General features: G+C 51.6%; 1 long non-coding RNA gene across 1 annotated transcript in view; it reads left to right on the top strand.

Annotated features, from left to right (window-relative positions):
* The window catches only part of LOC140630007 (uncharacterized), a 64,823-nt gene extending 45,813 nt beyond the window's left edge, over positions 1 to 19,010 (top strand). The window contains exon 4 of the long non-coding RNA XR_012027788.1: positions 18,804 to 19,010. This is a non-coding gene — a long non-coding RNA (uncharacterized lncRNA). The remainder of the gene's footprint in view (positions 1 to 18,803) is intronic.
* The last annotated feature ends 4,719 nt before the right edge of the window (positions 19,011 to 23,729 follow it).

Below are 23,729 nucleotides of genomic sequence, written 5' to 3'. Positions count from 1 at the left end.
GGTAGAACACAATCCCTGACTCAGACACACCTGGACCCTAATCCCTCCACCGTGTGTGAGTCACATCAGCCTACGTGAGCACCTTTGCTTTTCTGCTCTTCCCTTTTCCTCCTTTGTAAAATAGGCGCTAACAGTGCCTAGGCTAACAGTGCCTAGCCCCTACGGCGCCTGTGAGGGTCAAACATGGTTATATGTGGCCACCAGCCACAGGGCCTTGACACATGCTGGGGCAGCCTCATGTCACCAGGTTACTTCTGATCCTGCCAGCCACCGGCCAAGGACCACTCAGGACCCAGAGAGAAGTGTATCCTGACGGATATAACCTGGAAAATTAGTAACTGGGGTGAAGGGGATACCCTGGTCCTGCAGTATTTGGGATGATGTGGAAAGAAGCCCCAGTCCCTATGTTTTTTCCTGACACAGAGATGGACCCCACTCCCCAAATTGGAAAGGGTGAGAAAGATCCTTCTGAGCTCAAGGACTACCACAGAGAAAAATGACAAAAGACAGGGGCCATTTCGGCTCTAACTTCAAAAGGCCGCCTCTGAGTAGGGCCTGGTGCTACCAGGGTCTCCCACCCAACCCCCACCTCTGCTTGGAGAGGAAAAAAAAACCCTTGGACAGGATCCATCTTTAACTCACTTGCTGTGTCTGAGGCCCAGACACACGCTGTTTAGACAGCCTGTTTCGGTGGGTGGTCAGGCCGGGAGACCCGCGTGCAGAGTTTACAGAAGGTCCTGGCACAAATGAACTGTTGACGACCAATTGGAAGGGCTCAGTGAAATCACAACATGTAAAATGTGAAAGGGGGCCCTTCTCCGTGTGGGGGGGTGGGGGGGAATGGGAGAAAAAAGGAAAGAAAGGCCCATTTGGAAAGAATTCAAGCAGCCACAATAAGGCAACGCACAGAAGTCTGGCCATCAGACACATACGCCCTCTGCAGAACTCGGCCCCCCCACCCAGCTAACACACACACACACACACACACACACACACACACACACACACACGGGGCTTTTTTTTTTTTTTTTTAAGTTTCATAGATTTAAATAGTTTTTCTGCATCAAATACAAGAAACAGACCGACATTTTGTCATCCCCTGTTATGTGGCAGGCTAATATTTGGCTATTTACGCTCCATTGGAGACCATTTCTGGGAGAACACAGGCCCCTTCCAGGTTGGTGGCCGCCTGCCCGGCCACCCGCACCCACCTTGACCGCCAGGGCTTGGCGAGGCCTGAGCCGGGAGGGGCCGCCCCGCCACTGGTTTGGGCACAAAAGCCTGGCTGGTGCCGTGGAGAGGCCTCCGTCCGCCCGGTGGGCTCCCACTGCAGCATCACCCATGGAGGGGAAGGTGGGGGAGCACCCGCTTCGTGGGCCTGAGTGCCAAGCACCCACCAGCACAAGACGCAGACGCGTAAATCCTAGAACCTGCCCACAGTAGCTTCACATTCAGTTCCCCACGGAGTCCCACGGTCGTTCGCAGAAGCTCTTTTGTTTTTTCTAGTGTTTGTGCCTCACTGTTACTTTCACGTGCATCCAAGAACAACTTAGAGCTTTCTTTTGTATTTTTTTTCTTTTGTATTTTTAAGAAGCATCGACTGACATTTCCTTTTGAAACTTTCAAATGTTACTCCAAAGTCTGTGTTGGGGGGTTTTGTGCATAGGGATACGAAGCATTCATGCGCGTGAAGGGTTTTGAGCTCCCGGAGGAGGGGTAAGCAGGTGCACCCACCGGCTCTCGGGGGGCGCAGGCGGCTGGCAGTTCTGACAGGTAGACAGACCGTCACCGTGAACGTTCTCTCACAGTCACACACGGGACGGGAAAGGTGCATTTGAAAGAATTTCTCCAGGAATGTAAAGTGTGTCGTGGGGCTACTTCTCTTCAATTTTACTAGCTCTTGCCAAATTGCATGTCACGGGCTTGCTCTGAGGGACAGTCTCGCCACGGTGTTGTCACACTGTGGAGTCTGGTCCATACGACGAGCCCGAGAGGTAACTCAGGGCTTACATCACCGCTTTCCTACCCACTGGTGAGAACGCGCACCTTTTCAGCGGTATATTAATGTCCGGCTTCATCTTCAGCGAACCACCTGTGCGTACCTTTGCCTACTTTTCTGTTAGGTCCTTCTACTGTTGATTGATTCATTTAAAGTCTTTTGCAACCTTGTGTGATTACAATACTGACAACGCCAGTGCCCACGATGCTTCAGGGGCTGCTGTGAGCGCACTGCGGATGGCACCTGCTCCCAGACGAGAAGGTGGGGACGCTGGCAAGGGGAGCACTTGCGGGCAGGACGGCCACTGTCGGTGGCCCTGGGACGGGAGCCCAGGAGCCCTTAGGGAGGATGCAAACAGCTCCTTCGAGCTAGTGGCTCCATGGGCTTCCCTCCCCCACCCCCATCTTCTCAATGGCACATTTGTCAGGGAGAAGAGAATTATTTTCCGTTTTAATTGTAATGCACCAAAGCCCTTTCACACGCGTGGTGTCAGTGTGGGAGCTGCCCGGACTGCAAGCTCGGGAGGATGCGCTGGGCAAGTTCCCTCCGAGTTCCACGTCTGGATGCACATCTACTTCCTTTCTGCAGACACTTGACTTTATTGTACTACCTGTCGGGTAAACGCCGACCCTTTCTCTGGGGGGCCCTGATGGCTGCCGGCGTGGCCAGTGCATTTATGTGACAGACACAGAGTCCAGCCGGGACCTGGGGGGCTGTGTGGGACCTGCCCAAACCCTCCTGGGAGGGTGTCTGCTCGTAAGACAACCCCGAGAACCCTTGACCTATAGCCCGAGTGTATGGCCTTGGAGATTATCTGAAGGAGAGAAGGTGACAGTCCCACAAGATCCTGTTAGGTCTCCTTTAGCCCCATCCCCATCTGCCCTACCAGCCACTCAGTGGCAGGGAGTGTCCCTCAGATGGCCAGCTCCCACCATTCTTGGGTCCAGGCCAACGGCTGAGACTAGGACTCTGCTGGGACCCGGCTCAACCACTGTGCTGAGCGTTGCTGCCTCTCTTCCATTCACCACTACCCCCCTCCTCTGTCTCCACCTGTCTCTGCACTGGGCACTATCCCCACTTACAGATGCTGAACCCCTGGGGCTCAAGGGGGCGACAAGTCTTTGTTGATGTCCCACACCTGGAATTAAAACATAAACTGGGTGCCAAAATGAGTGCTCTCTCTCTCAGTCCCAGAATGTGGCCGTGTCTGCTTCTGGCAGCATGAGGGGATTTTAGGCGGTCTGTAGAGAACACCTATTTGTGTCCACAGTGGCAGGTTCCTTGTCAGGTGGGGTGAGGAGTTGCAAGCCTCACATGAGCTTCTCACACTGCTTAGGTGAGGCCAGCAGGGCTGGACGTGCTGGGTCACAGGCCTGCTTCTCTAGCCGCCCACCTGGGTTGCACCCCAGCCCTGCCCTGATGGGCCCAGTGGCCTCGAGCCACCTGCCTCACCTGCCCCCACAGCTCTGTGATGGGACTTATCTCAGCTGGCTGCTGCCAAGCCTCAATGCTGATGTTGAGAACAGTGCCCGGCACAGGAAGCACGCGGTGTTCTCAGTTAAGATGTGCAAAGAGGTTCTACTCCAAGAAAGATAATAGTATTTAAACTTAAATGTTGCTATTTAAAGTATTTTTATTTAAAGAAAAATGGGAATAGCATTTTGTAGATGTAGAAATAGTGGCCCAATTTACCCAATGTCTTCATCGACGCTCACTGATTCCAGAGTGTGGTTCTCCATCCTGTGTGTGCTTGAGAACCGCTGGGGGAGCTTTTAGGACACTCAGGGCCTGGGCCCCACCTCAGGCCCCTTGAAGCAGAATCCCTGGGGGTGCAGCACAGGTCAGGAGGGTGTCGGGTCCCAGGTGACCCACACACAGTGGGTCCCCTCTGTGTAGGTGCTGAGTGAGGACTCTGTGTGGCGGGAAGACCAAAGGGCTCCAGCCTTGGAGATGTGGATGGTTTGTTGGGGAGATGACTTTGACTGTGAAGGAGGTGGAGGGCTGGCATCGTGGGCAGCAGTGGGGACTCTGGGGGCCCAGATGGGGCAGTGAAGATGGCATGAGCCGGAGAGGTGACTGGGAGACATATTGTGTCATTGAGGCAAAATGCACATAACCAAAAACTAACCATTTTAAAGTGAACTATTCAGGAGCATTTAATGTGTTCTCATTGTTGAGTACCTGTCACCTGCATCTGATTCCAGAACTTTGCCATCACCACAAAAAGAAACCAATCCCCATTGGTGCCCTCCCGGCCCCTGGCAACCACTAACCTCCTTTCTATGTCTATGCATGTACCGGTTCTGGACTGTCCTGTGGATGGGTCACACCATACGTGGTCATCTATGACTGCCTTATGCCGCTCGGCATGATGTTTCCCAGGTTTGCCCACATCTAGCAGGTGTCAGAGTTTTGTTCCTCTTCATAGCTACGTAGTATTCCCCTGTGTGTACAGACCACACATTATTTATCCAATCATTGGTTTATGGACATGTGGGTTGTTTACACCTTCAGGCTGTTGTGAGTAATGCTGTGAATGTTTGTATTCAAGTGTCTGTGTGGACATGGATTGTCATACCTCTTGGGCAGGTATGATGAAGAACCCTATGACCCAGAATCCCATTCCTAGCAGAGACTAAACTCACATTCTTTAAACAGCAGTACTTGGGGCTGTTTGTTTTTCAGGAGGGACTGTGTATGGGGTTTCTAGACCTTTTCTTGTTCCAGCAGCCCTAGAAAGCAGGGCATAAGAGTGCTTCCAGCTTGCCCTCAGTGACAAAGCTAATGGAGGGCAAGGCAGGGAGGGCCACAGGCAGCCTAGGGGAGCCCCTGCAGAGACTCTGCACTTCCCCTCTGTCCTCACTCTGGTTTCTTGCCGGGCCTCCATCCACAGAGGTAGGTTGCCTATTGATGCAAAAGGAAGAGATCAGCTTTGGTGGGTCTACGCCAGATAAGGAAGACGTGGAGGCAGACAGATGAACAGCATGGTAGGTTGGAGAATCTTCTGGAAACATGGCATCGGGCTGAGTCAGTTTGGACAGGGCCTGAAACCTCAGATGGTCTGAGGAATAGAAAAGAGGAAAAGGGAACACATGCGGATGTGCAAGGCACAGAAGACCAAGGACCCACAGGGCTCCCGTGCGTCCACAGACATCACCAGGTGGTGGTTCTGGGCTCCAAGCTTGGGGGGATCTGCCATTGTAGACAGGAAACTCCTGCTTTTGTTATCCCTGTTGGGCCCTGGGAATTGCCCCCAGCCTGTCCCATCCAGCCATCTTATAGTGGAGGAGTCAGAGACGGAACGCACAGTGGGCTATGCTCAGACAACGATGGTAAGAGGCCTCCACCAGTGTCTCGGCTCAAGCCTGTCCACTCTGGGAGCTCTGAAGTCACTCTGAGGACAAGAGAGGAGGAGAAAGCCTGTGGCTGGGCCTGGGAGAACCCAGTGAGGGACAAGGGGCCAGGGAAGGTGGCCAAGGAGGCATGGCTGTGGAACAAAGATTCAGACAGGGTCAAGGAACCTGGCATGGCCCCCACTCTGCTGCCTGTTGATCCCAAGCAGACCTCACAGGCCTCGCAGACCCCAGCCCTGTCATGTGTCACAGGAGGTGGTGAGACCGGAGGCCGTGTAAGGACAACACCAGCCCTGAAGGACACTTCGTGGGAACGTGCTCACCTCGCCTCCCCCGATACCCTACGAGCACCAGTTCTGGGGTCCAAGGTCACACCAAGCTGCATGACTTCCTGACCTGATGAGTCTCCTTTTTCTTATTTGCGAAATGCAGATAATAAACGCATCCAGCCCCTACAGGAGCGGCCAGCCTTCCACGCACCAGGCCTGCCCAGCATCGGGTGCTCGACTTGCGCCAGCTTTTGTCGTTGCTGTTTAGCCACCAAAAGAAACCCTGAGCCTGAGCCTGGCCCCAGCGATGCAAATCTTAAGTGGAGGAGGAGGATGCAGAGGAGAGGGGGAGGAAGAAGCTGGTTCGAGTGTGTGAGAAAGTGGCCCTAGGGTCTCCAGTCCTCATTTCAAATGTGGACTTTAATTACACATACGGGGCCGGCAAAGAAAAATATGAACCCGCAAGAGGATCGTGACCTCAGAATATGTTTTTAAATACACAGAGGAAATTCCCAATTTGATGCTGCTGGATGGGTAGCGTTCCCGTTCTTTTCCCCTTGCTAAAATCTGGAGCGTGATCTTCAGCCAAAATCAACGCTACCTTGACACTCTGCTTTTCACAGGAGAGAAGGGGCCCGGCCGGCGTTGGCTGCGGCGGTGAGACCCTGCCGGGGTGGACGCGGTGGCACCAGCAGCACCTCCTGCTCAGAACCTCAGCGCCACCTTGGGAGGCGGTGGCAGGAGCGGAGACGAGAGCGAAGCGCATCAGCAGTTTCCAACACACAAAAGGAGGATGCTGCGCGTTGTTTTCTATCAAAAACCAGATGCCAGGTTCAGCGTCTGACTTACGAACAGGGTGTAACCTGGGCCACCGAGCCTGGTGGTCGGTTTCCCGGGCAACAAAACCGTCCGTGACCACAGCGCAGCTCAGCGAGCCACTTAATCAGGTCCCCACGTTATTTGTGCTGCTTTAATCAACAAAACTTTTTTTTTGTTGCAACCATTTTTATGGAAATTTTTTTTTTTTCCAAAATGACTTGCACATTTCTCAGAGGGTTCGGAACATATTTTGAATTTCTCCAGATGCCACGGCTGTGAGTGTGGGTCAGCGCGCTGGCTTGCACGGCCGCTCTTCACTCATCCTGCCAGGAGCACAACAGACAAGATCCCTGCCCTCAGGGCACAGACACTCTGGGAAAGGAAGCCAGCAGGGGAAGAAAAACACCCCGTGGTGCTGGTGTTAGGAGGAGCGAGGTGCCCAGAGCCAAGACGGGGAGGGGGCGCGGGACCACGGCGAGGTCGGCCCCGTTCCTCCGAGTTTCGGGATATTTGCCTCCCTACAAAACCATCCAGCCTGCTATGCCCTTGAGGATCATATGATTCGTGTGGGTAATATGTTTCCTTCCCCCGTGGTCATCCTTGAATAGGAATTTCTGAGCAAACCAAAGGGAGGGCAGCGAGTGCGGACAGCTAGCTCACCCCCAGGCCCTCACCGCAGGCTGGCCTCTGCGCCCAGGCGAACGCGGTTGCCTCTCGGGTTGCCAGTCCACGTCAGCGCCCCCCAGAAGCTGGAAGCACAGGGCTGCGGAGCGGGGGTTACAGCCAGCATTAAGCGGCACAAATTGAGTCTTTAACCCATCGTGACAGCTCCAAAGCTTTTTCTAAGTATCTAAATTTACTTTGATTTTTTAAAGATTTTATTTATTTATTCATGAGAGACACACAGAGAGAGGCAGAGACACAGGCAGAGGGAGAAGCAGGCTCCATGCAGGGAGCCCGGTGTGGGACTCGATCCCAGGACCCCAGGATCACACCCTGGGCCAAAGGCAGATGCTCAATCACTGAGCCACCCGGGCGTCCCTAAATTTCCTTTTAATAATTGGCTAGATTCTGGAAGAGAAGTTCCTGCCTTTTGGGGAATGGCTCTATTTCCTCAGGATTCTGACTTCAATGAGGTCTTACAGGATTCTGGCTTTGGTGGGGTCTTTAGGATTCTGGCTTTGATCGGGGTCTTTGGGATTTTGGCTTCTATCAGGTCTGCTGGATTCTGGCTTCAATGGGGTCTATGGGATTCTGGCTCTGGTGGGATCTGCTGGATTTTGGCTTTGACAGAGTTTGTGGGATTCTCGCTTCAACAGGGTCTGCAGGTTCTGGCTTTGATTGGGTCTGCTGGATTCGGGCTTCAACAGGGTCTGCGGGATTAACCAGGAACCTCAAAACTAAGTGGACGGCAGTGACTGAGGAGTGCTTTCTTGGTGAAATTAGCACAGCTCTGCAAATCTGTCCTGCCCCTCCTTGAACCACTGGCTACCCAGCCCCAGCCCCAGGGGGACAGAGCAGCACTGGCAGCAGGTCCTGAGGCCGCACTGTGCACTGGGTCTCGGGGCAGGCTGCCCGATGACAGCTTGCAGGGGAGCCCCTGACCCCATGCCTGGAGCAGGACAGTCCATGCAGGGGGCTAACTTGGGTTCCAGGTCACTGTCACTGCGTGACCTAGGCAAGCTACTTGGCCCCTCTTTCCACTGGAGCATCCCCACCTCTAAATCGAGAATAACTATAGCTTCTGCTTTGTGGGAGAGTGGAGACAGGTGAATGCACTATCCATGTCAGAGGCAAAGAAGTACAAGGGCATAAGTGGGCAGCAACTGTTGGCTCTTCACTATCACTCACGTCCAGTGTGGGAGGACCCGGCACAGCGCCTGCTCCTCAAGATACACCTACGAGGACTGAATGCTCCACTCTCACTCCGTCATGTGTTAGAATCACCCCGTGAACTTTAACATCCCCACTGCCCCAGCCAATGCTTATCAATCACCACCTGGGTGCTGGGGTGCTGAATCCAGACAGCGGTAGATGGTAAAGCTCCAGGTGATCCCTGTGTGTGGTCCAGCTGGGGACCCCAAGTAAATCTAGCACAGAGGCTCTCAGAGCAGGGTCCCTGAACCAGCAGGATCAGCATCACCTGAGAGCTTGCTAGAAATGCAGATTCTGAATCAGATATTCTGGGAGTGGGGCCCAGCCATCTGCACACTAACAGTCCCCCTTCCCTGCCTCTGTGATTCGAATAGCACTGGAGTTTGAGAACTGCTGATCTAGAAGGTTCTGAGTAGAAGAAGAAAACACAGCCTTTTTCATTCCACGTTCAGCTAAAAACCATTTTCACAAGCATGTGTTTTGAAGCATGGCAAGGTGTCAAGGAGAACCCCATCATCGCTCCCACCCCGTGGGGCCCGGGAGGAGCCTGAGGCCAGCTGGCCGTGGGATGCCGGGCTGGTTCTCCCTCCCACCCTCCACCATCGCTAATTCCACCACTGACACACAGACGCACCTCCTCGCCCCGCAGGAAGCAGAGCATATCCCAGCCATTTCTCTCCCGTCTGGGCTCTGCCCTGGGGATGATAAAGGCAGACCTCGGCTCTCGGAGCCTCCACGGCTAATTAGATCCAGATGCAGCCTAATGAGCCCACAGCCGCCTGGCCTGGGCCTGGCGGACCCTTGAGCCCACCACTGCCCAGGAGGGCTGCATCTGCATGGGGAGGAGGGCACGGGCGCCCCAGGCCTCCTTGTCCACAGGCGCAGATGGTGACTGTCGTGTGCGGAGGGCCACCACAGGGAAGGGGCAGGAGCACCTGCTGAGTGAGACGGGACACAGCTTAAGACAACCGTGTGTGCTAGAGCCATAGCAGGGGCGCAGGAGGGCCTGTGGGGGCCGCCCTTGGGTCCACTGGGAGACACTTCTCCCATCAGTGCTTCTCGGAGCCCACCAACTCCGCTTGCCTGTGAGCCCTCCCAGAGGGGCCTGCCCCACTGGCTCCCAGACCCAGCTGCTTCCCTGAGAACCACCAGACTGTATGGCCTGTTGGGTCTCAGCAGGACCTGTCCCTCCTCCAGGGTTTGCTCAGGGATGAACAAGGTGTGTTTTTTCCCTGCTCCTGAGAACCTTCTAGACCAGCAGTTCTCCAACTGTGGTTCCATCAGACTCACCCAGAGGGCTTGTTAATGTGCAGATGTCTGGGCCCCACTCCCAGGGTTTCTGATTCAGAATCTGCATTTCTAGCAAAATTCCCAGATGATGATGATGATGCCAGTCTGGGGACCCCGCTCTGAGAGCCTCTGCACCTGGCTCCCCACCTGAGCCACACACAAATCAACAAAGAAGGCTTTTGCATTCTCCCACTTCCCACCCTCCTTCCCAGAAATTAGGGAAGGATGGACTTTGGGGTGGCCTCTCATGCTGCAGATGAGTGCACTGAGGCTCAGAAAGCTCAAGGACACACTTGGTGTCACTCCGAGTCAGGCACCACCTGGATTCAACGGCTGCTGTTCCCACTAAATCCTGTGGCCTCCTTAGTCCTCTGTCCCCACCCTCCCTTGGTCCGGGCGGGGGGGGGTTGTCTTCCAGGAGTGAGCATCCCCAGACGCAAAGTAATGCTGAGGCTGTAGTCAGAAAGGCCAGCACATACCCCAGCCCAGCACTAGAGATGGCCACTTCTTGTTCTCAGTTGGTCTGAGATGCATGACCCTGACTGGCCCAGTGGCCCTCATCCAAACTGCGGTCAGACACCCACATCCCTCCTGTCTTGTGGCTCTGCCTTTCCCATTGCTGGCTCTGGTGGTCAACAGGTGCATCTGAGGTAGGCTGGCAGGAGGGCAAAGGGCACAGGGCATGGTGGGGAGGTTTGGCCTGGATGTGGCATCCCTCATTTCTGCTCATGTTCCACTGACACAGTCTGGCCCATGGCCCTCCTGCAAGGGCTGCTGGGAAACATGGTTAGGCTGGAAATCAGATGTGAACAACTAGAGGATCTCCACCCCAGGGAAGCTTCAGCCAGCAGCAGGGGGATTCCACACCTAGGAATATTTATCCAAAAGCAGTTAAAACATTTGCACAGAAGACTTGCCACAAAACGTTTACAACGGCCTCATACGTGAGATCCCCGCACCGGAGCCCGCCCGACGTCCATCTGCAGGAGGAGGAAGGATCGAGCAGGCTTTCTCGCACCGTGGAATACTACTCAGCGCTCAACAGGCAGGAAGGGCTGAGGCCCCCGGAAGCACGGGCCAACCTCAGAGACGTCACACAGAGTGAAAGAAACCAGAAGCGAACGAGGACGTTCGAATGATGCCATCGTACGGAAATCTAGGACAGGAGAAACCACTTCCAAGTGAGGGAAAGCAGATTGCAGCTGTCTGCGGCCAAGGTGGGGCAGGGCTGCAGAGGGCGAGAGGGGCCCTCCAGGAGGCTGGAGATGTGTCACGTCTTCTCGGGGAGCCAACAGGGGGCCATGCGTGGATGCATTTGTCCAAAGTCACCAAGCGGCACGCTCGAGATGGATGGTACCGTAGGCAAATACTGCCCAGTGAGGTTGATTGACCAAGAAAAATCTGGGGAGCTCTGCATGAGCTACCCTGCCCCATGGGTAACTGTGTCCGTGTTTTCCGCCCCACCCCATGGGAAGCTCCCCAGTGAACCTTCTCTGCCCCCTGCCAGTGCCGCACCCCACGTACTGCAGGTTGCTCAGCATCCTCCTGGAAAGAGATGCGATTTAAAGTCTCCTAGAAGTAAAGCCCCTCAAAGTCACCAGAGCTGGTGGCATCCCAGAGCCTGTACACCTCCCGGGCAGCTGTGAAATGATGTAGGGCGGGGGCTTGCCGCCAGCTGGCCCACACCCGTGCCTTGAGCCAGCTGTGCCCACCGAGTCTCCAGTGCTGGCCAAGGGCACCTCCGAGACACACACACTGGTGCCCCCAAGCCCCCTGGCTTCGGACTGCCGTTCCTCCCCAAGGTCCTCCTGACCTTTAATCCTGGGTCCTGTGTCATCCCCCGGACAGCAGGCCTTGCAGGTCCCATGACTGCTCACCTCATCCCTGACCTCTTTGTAGAGACAGCCAGCTTTCAGCTATGGGATACGTCCTGCCCTTCAGGCAGAAATTCAGAGTCACAGGTGGCCTAAAACATGTCTTACCTGGACTGAAGAAAAATTCACGGGACCAGTTAGATGGGTCTGAAATCAAAACTGGGATCCGTGGTGATGAGCAGAAGATCCGGGATACACGGGGATCACCTCACTGTGCCTGCCCATCTCCCCTTCACAGGACAAAGGACTTCCTGGCTCCATCTTGCTCCATCTCGCCAGTGCTTCTAGCAGGAGTCACCATGTCTCTTGTGACAGCTCCCCTTGGCCGGAGATGGTTGGGCCAAGGACAGGGGGGACCTGCCCCACATGGGCCAGTCATATAGCACTGACACCTGGTCAGCATCACAGGTTTAAGAGCCAGCTCCAAGCCATGTATGGACAGTGGACTCTCCCTGGGTTTTCTCTGGACTAGAAATGAGTGTGAGGCTCAGTCCCTCTTCACCAAACACAGCTTCTGGGCACAGGTCAGGATGGAATGGTGGCCAGTTGCCCTGCTGAGAGAGGAGGGCAGGGGTCCTTCTGGAGAGACCCCGGGGAGAGCCATGGAGGTGTGTGTGGTGGTCCCCTTGCCTGTGGTCCGGTCATATGCTTCTCTGCCTTTCTCTTGCTTCCTGTGGCTTTACTTTATGTAGCCAGAGAGATTTCAAGATGACAAGTTCACGGTGGCTGCTCGGGGCCCCTGCAGAGGGAAACAGTCAGGAGCCAGTCAAGGATACCCCTCATCCCAGAAGGGAGAAAGGGGCTCACATCCCAAGAAGATGAGGCCATGAGCACAGGAGAGAGGTCAGCAAACAGGCGTCCCCTGGCAAAGACCCAGCTCCCCTCATCCCACTCCCCTCTTTGCTCCATCCTTCCCTCTGTGTTGCTCTGCAAGGACATCTGTCAGCAGATTTAAGGCCCACCTGGGTAACCCAAGACCAGCTCCTCCTCTCAAGACCCTTAAATTCATCGCGTATTTTTTAGAAGATTTTATTTATTCGTGAGAGACACAGAGAAAGGCAGAGACACACACACAGGCAGAGGAAGAAGCAGGCTCCCACAGGCGAGCCCGATGTGGGACTCGATCCCGGGACTGCAGGATCACCACCTGAGCCGAAAGCAGAGGCTCAACCACTGAGCCACCCAGGCGTCCCACCCCAGGCATCTCTTTAATTGCATATTTTTGCCTACAAGGTAGTAGCCACCCCTTCCTCAAATAAAGTCACAGCCACACTTTCCAGGGATTAGGATGTGTCATATCTTTTGGGGGCCACCTTTGAACCTACAACACAGCCTTAGCGCGTTTGAGTCGGGTAAGACCTCAGAGGGGCTTCCGCCAACCCCCTCCCCATTTACCAATTGGAAACAAAAGCGCTAAAGAAGTCATTTCTACGGGAGATTACTATGCAGGTACACGAGACACAGGGTGGGGACAAGCGCCCCGGTTAGCACATCCCCAGAGAGGAAAAGATTGCTCAAAGTACTAAAAACAACAGTAGTGGGAGTGGTGATAATGCGTCAAATATTCACCGAGCGTTTACTTCTCGGCAGCGCTGCACGAGGGCACCGGGGATGCAACCGTGAACACAAGGCATCTTCCAGGCCGAACTTCCCTTCTCGTCAGGGAAACGGTCAAGGAAATATCCCACGCGGTCCATAGCAAAGCGCCAGGAGGGAAAGCCATCAGAGTGGGGGGGACAGGAGGTCAGGAGAGGGAGGTGGTAAGCTCTGAGCTCGGGAGGCCAGGGAAGCCCTCACTGACAAGGGGTCCTTACTGAGTAAACCTGGAAGGAGAGGAGGGAGGAGCTCGCAGAGACCTGGGGAGAACATTCCAGAGGGAACAGAATGTGCGCAATCCTGAAGCAGATGCGAGCCTGGCGCGCCAGAGGAGAGGCAGCAGCAGGGAGAAGCTAGCGGGTACTGGGCCGCGGACGGAGGGGGCTTTGAGCGCACGAGGTGACGGGGAGGTGGCCGGTGGGGCTGGGTCCAGCGCCAGCAGGATCTGCGCCGGGACTGAATGTACCATGTGCAGGGGTGGAGGTACACGGCCGACCCCAGGGCTTTTGGCCTGAGCAACTGGAAGGAGAATAATCATTTACTCTCTCTTTGATATCCAGCTGTGGACAAAACAGTTAAGGCGCTTGCCTCCTGGACTCTACAGGCCGGGGGAGGGGCGGCGGAGGGGGTGAAGCCCTTGAAAAAAAAAGGAATAAAAAAATTGCATGTAAATTATAATAAGTGCTTATCAAGTAAGTGGGGAAAATCCATTCCATAAAAATATTAGCTCTTGGTGGTCAGGAACACATTCTATCCCCGGCTGTGTCCCCGGCATCCCGAAAGCGCCTCGCTCTATGGCATTTGGTGGTCAATGAGTATTTGCTGAAAAATAACTGAGAAAGGACAGGGGAGGCCACAGTCAGTGAGCATACACGTGTGTCAGGGGCTGTGCGCGGGGCTTGCGTGCGGCGTCTCAGGCGATCTCCACAACAGCCTTTGAGGACAATACTGGCGGCATCCACATTTTAATGATCAGAAAATGGAGTCCCAACAAGACTAAAATTTTACTTGAGGTCAGCTGAACAGCAAATGATACAGATGGAATTTAAATCTGGCAGCCTGGCTTCAAGGACCCTGTTTTAGCAATCACATGATTCTGCCCCAGTTAGCCTTCCATCCAGCCATCTGTCCACTCAACCATCCTTTCAGCCATCCATCCATCAAACCATCCACCCACCTACCCAACCATCCATCCACACAGCTACCCACCCACTCACCCACCAACCCATCCATCCACCCACCTACCCAACCATCCATCCACACAGCTACCCACCCACTCACCCACCAACCCATCCATCCACCCACCTACCCAACCATCCATCCACACAGCTACCCACCCACTCACCCACCAACCCATCCATCCACCCACCTACCCAACCATCCATCCACACAGCTACCCACCCACTCACCCACCAACCCATCCATCCACCCACCTACCCAACCATCCATCCACACAGCTACCCACCCACTCACCCACCAACCCATCCATCCACCCATCTACCCAGCCATCCAGCCACCTACCCATCCAGCCATCCACCCACTCACCCAGCAACCCAGCCTGCCAGCAAGCCACCTAGATACCCACTCAACCATCCATCCACATAGCTACCCACCATCCACCCACCATCCCAACCATACATCCACCCAGTTACCCATCCATTCATCCATCCACCCATCCACCCACCTACCCACCTACCCACCCATCCACCCACCTACCCACCTACACACCCATCCACCCATCCATCCCTCCATTCATACATCCAACCAGCTACCCACCCATCCAACCATCTACCCACCCAGAAACCCACTTAACCACCCTTCCACACAGCTACCTACCACCCAACCAGCTATCTACCCATCTACACACACACACACACACACACTGATCCATCCACCCAACCATCCATTCACATAGCCATCCATCCATCCATCCATCCATCCATCCATCCACCTATCTACTGAGCCATTCAATCAAGCATCTACTCAACCATCCATCTATCATCTATCTAAGCACTCATTGAGCACCAGCTGTGTGCCAGGCCCTGGAGATACGATAATGAACAAACCACACATGCTCCTCATGTTCTTGGAAATTCCGGCCTATAGGAGGAGACCAACATGAAAGTTGAACCTAGGAGGATTAGTGGTGTGAGCCAAGGAGTATAAACAGAGACACATCTGTTGGTCGTGGAATTGGCTCCACCTGGAATGAGCTGTCATTGCACATGGAAGCCAGAGCTCGGCCTGGAGTGGCTGAGAATGTGCTCACAAGTCCTGCCGTGACAGGGCTGACCCAGGAGCAAAATTGTGAAATCATGCAGCTTGTCCATAAACCTCTCTCTCTGTTTGGAAACTTCCAGCACCCACACCAGGGGTTCTCACGCTATCCTCTGAATGCCAGAGCCTCCCACTCAGGCTTCCTGAGCTCCAGAATTCTCTCTCCCTCCTAGCTAACTTTTCCCCTGCTCCAGGACCTCATGTCCTGCAAGTCCTGACCCCCCAATCCTGTTACATACTAATGATGATCCCCCATCAGAGTAGCAGAAGGTTAAGACATGGGAAACAGACCCTGGTCTTCAGAAGATCGTGAAGGAAATGTACCGAATGGTGGCATTTCTGGCACTGTACCATACCGGATAGCCTGTCTTTGACCATTAAACCCCCATTACTCCTGCTTTAGGAATTAGCCTCTTGGTTTCCTCTGGGGATCTGTCCCTTCTCTCCTCTCACTCCACGAGATTCAAGTGTGGTTGACACAACCCCCAATTTCAGGAGTGAACACAGGAGCCGGGCCCAGACAACCCAAGTCACAGTGATTGGTTCAGAGATGTCATATGACCAGGCCTATAAGAGTCACCCCTAGGGTGTTGCTGGAAAAGTGGAAAACAAACCATGTTCTTCACCTTAACATGACCACACTGGTACATGTAAGTCCAGAGTTGCCAGAGGCTGGTACATGGAGAAAATGAAACCAACCTAGAGCAAAGCAGAACCAAGGGAAGGGCAAAGGACAGACTGCCACATTATCCAAGTGCCTGGATCCAGCTGTGCCTGAACTCCTGGGTTGGGGGAACTTGTATTATGAGTCACAAAGTCTCGTGTTTTTATTACTTAAATGTGAAGTGAGTCTCTGCCACTGAAAACTGAAAGAATCTTGGCTACCATGATATGGGTGGACTCAAAGAACCACACATAAGGTCAACCCCAGAAGAACACCAGGCACAGATTGGAGTCCTGACATCACGTCCCCCGAGACGGTTCTATGGCTCCATCTTCCCCTCTCCCAGGCAGATGTGGAGACGCCGCTTCAGGTAGCTGCGTGGCTCTGAGCAGACACTCTCCCACTCTTCAGCTACATTGTCTCGTCCATATAAGGTGGAAGGCGGTAGCAAAGGTGCTGCCCGGTGCCCCTGGGGGGGCTTAGTGGGCCGATGCCGGGAGGGTGTGCAGAGCTCGGGTGTGAAGCAGGGGCCCGTCCCCCACAATGACTGAGCTGTCCTCTCCCTAGGCTTCTCAGCGACCCTGGGGTCCTTCCTTTCCTCTGTGAAGCCACAAGCCTCTCATCGTATTTATTTAAGTGAATGAAATGAGGTGACAAACTGCACACAGATCAGCATCCTCTCCCAGCACCAAGGAGAGAAACACGACAGGGAAGGATAAAACCAGTGTTAACAGGGAATTATTTCTGGGAGATGGGATTTCAGACAATCTTAATTTCATTCTTTGTGCCTCTTTTGTTTAGCATTTTACCAGTTTTCTATCGTGAAGTCATATCCCTTTTCTAATCTGACCAAAAACAAATTTTATTTTAAAGGAGAGAAAGAATTAAAAACAGAAATGGGGCAGCCCCAGTGGCTCAGTGGTTTAGTGCCCAGGGCCCAGGGCCTGATCCTGGAGACCTAGGATCAAGTCCCATGTCGGGCTCCCTGCATGGAGCCTGCTTCTCCCTCTGCCAGTGTCTCTGCCTCTCTCTCTCTCTCTCTCTCTCTCTCTCTCTCTCTGTCTGTGTGTGTGTGTGTGTCTCAAATAAATAAATAAATAAATAAAATCTTAAAAAAAAAAAAAAAAGCAGAAATGACCCGACATGGAGGCTGGCAGGAGGCAGGGAAAGAGGTGGAGGGGATGTTCCTCGTGGGGGACTCTAAAACGTTGGCCTTCTCTCTGTCTTTTGGAATTTCAGTCCATGGTACCTTAAAATGGATATGCACATGGGGTTTACTTGCCAGGACTCTAAAGAAGCTGCCAAACCCCGGAGCAGCCCAAGAGACAGAAATAGACGAGGTGCCCCAACTGAGATTATCAGAGTTTCCCAGTGATAAGGGCTCCTGATGTGGAAGGAAACGTGTTATGTAAATGCACATCACAGAAGCCGAGTGGGCCGCTCCAAGGCTGTCCACACCAGACATCGCTCGCTGATCACCACTCTCCTCCCACTGAGCCCAGGGAAACCTGCGTGCTGCTCCTGGGATGCCACCCCAGTGGGCTGAGCTGGCAAAGGGGATGAGAGCTAGCTGCCCCACCTGGAGCCTCGAGGAGGGTCCCAGACTTGAGGGGTCTGTGCTCAGCTGGGATGAGGTCGGGAGTCCTGGAGCTGAGAGCAAGTGGACCTGTCCATGGATGAGGGCAGAGTTCTCAGACTGGAGGCTGCCTTGGAATCACTTGGAAAGCTCGTGTACTGATGTGTACACTGTCCCTGATTCTGCAGGACCCAGGTGAGGGGTGGGGACAGTGGGGTGAGGGGACTAAGAACCTGCATTTCTCACAACTTCCCAGGAGATGTAGATGTTGCCGCTCTGGGACCCTGCATTGAGAATGACCAGATTAGAGCAAGAAAAACCCAGAATTCGTCACTGAGGTTGATAAGACGCCAAAGGTTCTCGACATTAACTGCATCCAACCTGACCCCTCTACCTGCAGCCCTGAGATTTTGACCTAGTCGGTTTGGGGTGGGGTCAGTATGGACATTTCCTTGAAACCTCCTCAAGCATCCAAACATGCCACTAGAGCTGAACCCAGTGCTGGAGGCCTTTTCCAAAGTGTCAGATTTCTATTCCCATTACCTCTTCGTGCTTTGAAATGTCCATTTTCCTCTCTATTTATTTATTTGGGGGGACGTGGTAGAACCTAGTTTTAATTGTTCATAGCTATAATTTCAGTGCCAAAGATGGAGCTTGGTGGTTGGCATTTATTAATTACTTATTGAATGACCCATTTCTCTCATGAGTGACCTGGGAGTCCTAATGTGAATCTCATAGGATCTGCTGGATCTTGGGGGGATCTGCTATGGTCACAGCCAACAAGTCTGAAGGAGGAGTGCAATCTTGAAAATCTTGAAAATCTAGAGTATGGTGTGTGCTCCAAGAACAAGGTGGATAAACCAGCCATATCGAAACCCTAGTTATAACAAATGTGATGAAAGAGGAAGGAAAAGAGGGAGAGAGGGAGGGAGGGATGACTTTGATTCTGAAGCCAGAGTACTTAGAAAACCAGGCCAAAGGGAGCCCTGCCTCCGAGTAGAGTCAGAGCTCCAGGAGCCAGAGCCCCTGGTCCAAGAACGGCGCCTGCACAGGAGGCCCCCCGGACATCACTCCTGGACTGAGGGAAATGAGTGGGGGCTTTGGGCAGCACCGTGGGAAGCTGACACCTGAAATCACCATGTATGGCCTGTGGGGTTGCTGGGCTTCTTGTGATTTTTTTTTTTTTTTTTTTTTTTTTTTGCATACCCCAGGGATCCAGATGGCTGAGGTTACTGGGTGAGTGGCTCTGGGCCCAGAAAGATGCTGCTGTGCTTCTTCATTCTTGCCCCGTAGACTGTGCTACCCCAGATCCAAGGAGGCCAAGATCCTCCTCGGGGAAGCATGTCCAGGCCTGGGGATGGGGCTGCAGGAGGAGCAGGTTGGTGAGTTCTACAGACCAGCCCCAAGGCCACACAGGATTGCAGGGCTACTTTTAAAAAGATACCAAGCTTTGCATAAGGGCCTTGGCATGGCAGGCTCCTCCTCCTGTGGGGCATCGCAGCAGGCGCGGGGCGGCGGGGGGGTGGGGGGCTGGGGAGGGGGAGATGGGGACTGCTCCATCCCAATCAGTTTCTGGGATTGAGTCGTCTTTCTCTAAATAAGTAAATTAGCTCTAATACCCTTATTTGCTATCAACCTTATAAACCTAACGCAAACCAGATGGGCCTGGCTTCCCGAGCCCCCCACGCTGCACGGCCCAGCCTCTTCTGATCTGCCCTTGGCTGACTGGCTTCCTTAGCCTCTGCACCCCCTCCTCATCCCTACATAAACAGCCCCTCCAAAAGGAGAGCATGTTTGGATTGCTGCCCATGCAAGAGGCTTCCTGGGGTCCTCCCAGATCCTCCTGAAGAGCAAGCTCAGGAGTCCACAGAGATGACTCATTTACAGGGCCAGCCCCAACCACACCTTTGGTTCCCCATCTCATAATTTATTATTTTGCAATAAGAAAGCATGGATGGTCTTTCCTACTTCTCATCAAAAGTGATGTTTTTATTTCTGGAACTTTAGAAAAGACTATTTAAAAAAAAAAGAAGAGAAAGAAAGAAAGAAAGAAAGAAAGAAAGAAAGAAAGAAAGAAAGAAAGAAAGAAAGAAAGAAAGAAAGAAAGAAAGAAAGAAAGAAAGAAAGAAAGAAAGAAAGAAAGAAAGAAAGAAAGAAAGAAAGAAAGAAAGAAAGAAAGAAAGAAAGAAAGAAAGAAAGAAAGAAAGAAAGAAAGAAAGAAAGAAAGAAAGAAAGAAAGAAAGAAAGAAAATGTAACACCACCTATAACCTGTCTACAAGGATGGTTAATGCTCTGGGAACCGAGACTGGGTACAGTCTCTGCCGGTACTCCTGAACTCTGCTGCTGCAGCGTGAAAACAGCCGTAGACAACACGCCGATGAATGGATGGGCTGTGTACCAATAAAACTTTACCAACAAAACAAAACAGAAGCAGGTGCTGGGCCCTGTTCGGCCCGCGTGCCCTACCCCTGTCTGGGGCTATGCTGTACGACAGAAATAAAGTCTGGGCCACATATGTAGCTTGACATTCTCTACTAGTCACATTAGAAAAAGTGAAAAGACACAGGTGGAATTGGCATCCACCCTGTACTGTATTTAACCCAATGTATACGAAATATTGTTCTAACATGAAACACAATATTAACAAATTACCAATGAGAAATTTTACTTTTTCCTTTTTTATTTTATTTTTATTTTTTTTGGTACCAAGTCTTCAAAATCCAGACTGTATTTTTACACTGACAGCACATCTCAGGGAGGAGGAGTCACATTCCAGATGCTCAGGTGGCCGCGGTGCTGGGTGGCCTGGGTCTGTGCCCTACTTCACTCCTGCAGCTTGTTTTACAAAGCAGCACTCTCACCCACTGCACACTTGGCTGTGATCAGCTACTTAACCTCTCTGTGTCCTACGTTCCCCATTTGTCCAGTGGAGAGCATCACATCTATCTCATAATGTTGGTTTAAGAATTAAATTAGGAAATGCTCACAAGTCCTGCCTAGAGCCTGGAAAACAGCAGACACCTAACAAGGTGCAAAGTCTCGGGTTAGCTGTCAGCATGAAGGCACAGCCATGGAAAAGCATTATTCTTGTGTGCTCTCGCATCACCCCCACCACCAATACAGCAGGGGCTATTCGAAGTCAACCATCCAGCCCAGCCTCCCAAAGTAGGGAGAGGCCAGCCTGAGGCCCAGAGAGGTTAAGTAATTTATCCAAAGTCACTCAGCCAGAAAGGCCTAAAAGCCGTTAGTAATAATGGGCACATGAAGCCTTTAAAAGTGTCAATTTTTTATTCATCAAAAAATCAATGAGTTTGAAAAGCAATAAATGTGATTTACCACATTAATAGGTTAAACAAGAAAAATCATAATAATCTTAGTAGATGCAGAAAAAGCATTTGACAAAATGCATTATTCATTCATGACCAGAAAGAAACTCTCAGGAAACCAGGAATACAAGGACACTTCCTGATCCTAATCAAAGGCGCTTCAAAACCCTACTGGTGAGAGCCTCAACACTAGAACATGGCAAGGATGTCCTCTCTCAATGCCCCCGTTTACACCCCAGGGCAATCAATTAAGAAAAAGAAATAAAGTGCATGCAGATCAGAAGGGGAAAAGTAAAATTGTCCTTTATTTGCAGGTGACATGATTATCTATTTAGAGAAATCCCAGAGTTCTAGAATAAATAAATGAGCTTAGCAAGGTCATGGGACACAAGGTCAAGATGTATAAAGAACTGACACATACTTCACCCTTTACCCAAAAAATAACTCAAAGTGTATCATTAACACCCACTCGAAGAGTTACAGCGATAAGAGACACTGAACCTGGTTTTATTCCAAGTCTTTTACCCCATAATGTGAAATTAGTGGGACAGTTGATAAATTTTACCCTAAACACCGGTGCATATAGGTATATCGTCCTCTCTGTTTTCAGTGGTGAAAATTTGAATGGCCTAAAGAAAGCTGGAGTAATCCTGAAGCTGAGAGTGTTTCTTTAATTGACTTTGTTCTGTGGTACCAATAACATCTGCGCGTATCATCTTTATATCTGAGCCAAGTTGTATGTGGAGAAGTTGCTATAGCTATATTTACAGAAAACAATTTTTACAATTAAAATTCACATTTTAACATAAAAAAGGAATTATTAGCCTAAACATAAGATGCAAAACTATAAAGTTTCTAGGGAAAAAAATATTAAAATCTACATCGCTTTGCATTTGGCAATGTGTTTAGATATGGCACCAAAAAAATCCATAAAAGAACAAAATTAGGGGTGCTTGGGTGGCTTAATCGGTTAAGTGCCTGTCTTCAGTTCAGGTCATGATCTTAGGGTCCTAAAATTGAGCCTTATGTCAGGCTTCCTGCTTGGTGGGGAGCCTGCTTCTCCCTCTCCCTCTGCGCCCCCTCCACTCATGCACTCTCTCTCTCTCATATTATTAAATAAAATCTTTTTTAAAAAAAAGAACAAAATTAATAAATTGTGCTTTATCAAAATTAAAAACATTTACTTTGTTAATGACACTGTAAAAAGAATGAAAATACAAACGACATGGAAAAAATATTTCCAAATCAGATAGCTGATAAAAATGACTTGTATCCAGAATATATAAAGAACTTAACAATAAGAAAATAAACAGACCAATTAAAAATGAGCAAAAGATTTGAACAGATACTTCATCAAAGAATATATGAAAAAATATCCAACATCTGTTGTCATTAGGGAGATGCAAATTAAAATCACAGTGAGGGGCCCCTGGGTGGCTCAGTCAGTGAAGCATCTGCCTTCGGCTCAGGTCATGATCCCAGGTTCCTGGGATCAAACCCCACATCGGGCTCCCTGCTCAGTGGGGAGTCTGCTCCTCCCTCTCCTCCCCGCTCCTGCTCTCTTTCTCTATCTCTGTCGGTGTCTCTGTCTCTCTTTCTCTTTCTCTCAAATAAATAAATAGTTAAAATCTTTTGAAACACACACACAGTGAGATGTCACTACATGCCTGTTAGAATGGCTAAAATCCAAAAACCTGGTAGGAATTCTCATTCCTTGCTGACACTGCAAAAATGGTAGGGTCACCTTTTAAGGCAGTTTGGCAGTTTCTTATAAAGTTAAACATACGCTCACTATAGTGAACAGAAAAGTCATGTTTACACAAAATCATTTATGTGAATGTTTAGAGCAGCTTTATTTGCCAAAAACTGGAAACGACCAAGATGTCCTTCATCAGACGAGTAGATGGACAAACGGTAGGACATCCATACAACGGAATACCACTCGGCAGTAAAAAGGATGGGTTTGTCATCACTTCACACTACAGGAATCAGCCAAGTGCATTTTGCTAAGTTCACGAAATCAGATGCAAAGGTGACATCTTATCTAAGGCATTTATATGACAGTCTAGAAAAGGAAAGATTGCAGCATGGACAGCAGAGAAGTGGTTGCAGGGAACTGGGAGCAGAGGAGTAATGCATTAAAAGGGACACGCACGGGAATCCTGAGGGCAGTGCAACTGCCCTTTGTGGCACTGGGTGACGCCAGACTAAAAACGTTCGTGGGAAAACGGGTGACATCTGAATGAAGTCCACAGTTTAGCTGATGATAATGTACCAGTGTGAATCCCGTCGCTTTGATTGACGATCGACGTTCCAGGGCTGCGAAAGGTGACAGTGCTGGGGGAAACTGAACAAATGCATACGAGAACTCTGTTTTCCCTTCGCAATTACTCCAGAATCAAAGAGCTCCCTTGTGTTTCTAGCCAGGGAGCTTTGTGGGTCACCCCTGTTACTGTCCACACTCTGCGTCCTCTCGTCTGATCTGGTGTGCAGTGCGCTCCCCCAGGTCTCATCCACCTGTCCTCATCCAAATGTGGCAATAGACACAAGAAATGAGACCCCGTTCTTGCCATTTACAGAGGAGGGTCTGGGGTGCCCAAAGATGGCGAGGAGCTCGCCCCATGTCGCAGAGAACGCAAGCACTGGTGCTGCTGGTTCCTGGCTGGTCCTGGCTCCAGCTCCCACCCCCGGGAGGCTCACTAACCATCTGTTTAAATGCAGGGAATGTAGCAGTCATCAGTACTCTTCACTCCACACTTTGGGTCCCCTCCGTCCTGCGGCATGCAGACACGGGGCTGTACTTCCACCCC

The sequence above is a fragment of the Canis lupus genome, chromosome 3, assembly GCF_048164855.1.
Source record: "Canis lupus baileyi chromosome 3, mCanLup2.hap1, whole genome shotgun sequence".
NCBI classification, from domain to species: domain Eukaryota; kingdom Metazoa; phylum Chordata; class Mammalia; order Carnivora; family Canidae; genus Canis; species Canis lupus.
Note: the sequence above shows the minus strand (reverse complement) of the source record. Positions and strands in the feature narration are given on the sequence as shown.